This window comes from Sinocyclocheilus rhinocerous, unplaced genomic scaffold (assembly GCF_001515625.1).
Source record: "Sinocyclocheilus rhinocerous isolate Xijiao unplaced genomic scaffold, SAMN03320098_v1.1 scaffold62, whole genome shotgun sequence".
NCBI classification, from domain to species: domain Eukaryota; kingdom Metazoa; phylum Chordata; class Actinopteri; order Cypriniformes; family Cyprinidae; genus Sinocyclocheilus; species Sinocyclocheilus rhinocerous.
In genome coordinates, this window is record NW_015656585.1 from 2,486,648 (window position 1) to 2,489,930 (window position 3,283).

Below are 3,283 nucleotides of genomic sequence, written 5' to 3' on the forward strand. Positions count from 1 at the left end.
ATAATAATAATAATAATAATAATAAATAATAATAAAATAAAAATACAAGCTATTTCAGTACATTCAAACACAATACTTACATTTATAGAACCAAGTCTATTTGTCGGCCGCCACAGAACCGTCACTCACTTTGTTTGAATAAAAAACCCGTCTTCACTGGCGCTCTATGAATTCTGGGATAGGGTAGGCTGCGAAGGATCCATCGGATGTATCCTTCATTTGCCAGAGAAACGGAGGACGCATTTGAAGTCGCGCTCGAATTGCGGCAGCCTTCGTTGCGCCGCGGTGACGCCATCGGCCTTCAAATGCAGCCTTCGGAGGATGCATCGTGAATTGGGACGGTCCTCGTCGCGCCGTCGTGACGCAATTGGCCTTCAAATGCAGCCTTCGTAGGACGCAGTGTTTGAATTGGGACACAGCTAATATGAGGGCTGTTGATGGATGGGGATCTAATTAACTAACACAAAACACCTGGATACAATCAGGAAGGATCAAGGAGACAAGACAAGAGGAAAGAACTTCAAAATAAAAGTCAGAAGAACAGAAGGCACTTCAAATAATCCAGAACTAAATACAGTTTTTCTCAAGTGACACATGTGGAATTATAAAAATAACAGTCTGAAGATGGTGAAAAAAAAATTCCTTACAAGCTTATTTAAAGGCCGGATATGAATCAGTTCGGAGGCATCTGTTTTTGGTTTAACACTTGGGTCAAAGGCCAGCAGTCCTTGGCTTGAAGCAAGATTGGTCAGTTCTTCTGACATGCAACATGATAAGCCTCCAAATACTTCAGAGTGACTCCCCTGACTCCACACGCTCCCACACACCACACATACTCATATACATGGGAAGTCAAATAGCAAATGTTGCCCACTTAGGACAGGGACAAGATGGCTTGAACCCCGCGACTGTACCTCTGACCTTGTCTGACACTAAATCCATGAGTGTTCCCTCATGAGGGACTTTTCTACCCCAGTGCTGCAGAAAACCTGAGATGTTACAAACATATGTTTTTTCTTCAAATGGCACAAGAAAGACAAGAAAAATCAAACATTAACGTACAAAACATTGTATTATCATGGAACAATCACAGGGCATTGTAATTCCCTTCACATTAGCACTATCACTCATTATGAATAATTTTGCTCAATTATCATGCAGCTTCAAAACAGCAATGCCTTTCTTCATGAAAGGGCACAATATAAAAATAAATAAATACATACAACCTGGAAGCAAAGCATTTACTTGTTTCTAATAATGAAAAAGCTTCAGGTTACTCAAAATAAAATATCACTACAACAAAATTGTTTTAAAAAACTTTTAAAAAAGGATTAAAAAGTATCCCCAGAAAGTTTACCTTATGGGGTGAGAGGAAGGCTAGACAATTTGAGATCATATCCACACACACACACACACACACACACACACTTAAAATAATTAAAATAAAAATATAAAATAAAAATTTAAAAAAGGAAATTTATATTTATACAATTATCTAAATTTATATACACTAATAAATTAATTAATTAATTTAAAAATAAATAAAACTGTCACCATCTACCCACCCTCATGTTGAACCCAGATTCTATTTTCATAGACAGATACATGATAGACAGACAGACAGACAATGAATGAATGTGTCCCACTTAGATGGAGAACTACTAAGTGGTTATGTAGGCCTATATACCCTATAAAAAAGAAGCAGAGAGGAAGACTATACATATATAGTACATAACATAAAACAAATGGTGACAAGGTGGTAAATGGCTATTAAAATGACTATACCCTCTAACCTCGACTTAGCAAAGGCCATATTTAGCCGTAAGGGCGCATGTGAGTATATGCTGAAACGTAAGGTATAACGAGTACGAGTACGAGTACAGGAGGCCAGTATCGGGCCCGATACCGATACCAGTATCGGTATCGGTGCATCCCTACCATCTACCCACCCTCATGTTGAACCCAGATTCTATTTTCATAGACAGATACATGATAGACAGACAGACAGACAATGAATGAATGTGTCCCACTTAGATGGAGAACTACTAAGTGGTTATGTAGGCCTATATACCCTATAAAAAAGAAGCAGAGAGGAAGACTATACATATATAGTACATAACATAAAACAAATGGTGACAAGGTGGTAAATGGCTATTAAAATGACTATACCCTCTAACCTCGATTTAGCAAAGGCCATATTTAGCCGTAAGGGCGCATGTGAGTATATGCTGAAACGTAAGGTATAGGGGCACATCTGTTGCCCTGTCTGTGAGAGGTCGGGTACAGGGTGTCCTGGGGGTGGCGTTTGTCACATCGGGGAAGCTTGTTATATACTTGCTGTTACTCACCCAGGCGATAAGTCATCGTTATAGTGCACCTACCTGGCAACCTGGTGATAAGAGAGCCATGTTCAATCACAACGGTGGCTAATATTTCAAATTCCATATTGTTCGCCTCTAGCTGGAGATACCCATACCTCACACACATATATGTGCATAACACGCACACGCACACGCACGCACACACACACACACACACAGCAGAGGAGTCACAGAGGGAAGGGAGCGTCTGACAGAGCTCTTGAGGGACAGAGTGAACATTAAAAACCTCACAGTGCCACTGTCATGCCGCAAGACTGATGTCTGAGCTCAATGTTAGCCAAACACTTTTTGAGGTCTCTAATAGGAAAGATGTTTGGCCTTCAAAATAAAAGTTTCGTTTAAACTCACATGCTTAAAAAATTCAAGGGCATGTTAGCATATTCAATAATATTCAGTGTTTATATAATACAAGTATATATGTACTATTACAGTATTTTGCGTTCTTTTTCTATTCTATCTACTTGTTTTCTTCTTAATTGTTATAAAAAATAATAACTTGACCCTCTAACACTAGCTCTATCTATTCTAGCTCTTTTCAGTCTACTTTATATACTTTTTATTTATTATATAAAAAAACACATAGGCCCATATTGTTGCTCTTTTGTTTTTCGGATTGCTTCTATTACCCTCATTTGTAAGTTGCTTTGGATACAAGCATCTGCTAAATGATTAAATGCTAATGTTAAATGCATTTGTCAAAAAATTGAAATATCAGTTCCCTTTCGATACTACACTCGTACTGCGTCTTGCTAGACGCATATGGGAAAAAGCCTTTTTTCTCCTGAACTGAAGCCTTTTTTCATTCACGCAGTGAAACTTCACGGCCATTGGTTCGTGCAGTGTATTAAAAACCAACCAATGGCTAGGCAGCGGAGCTGCACGAGCCTATGGCGATGAAGCTC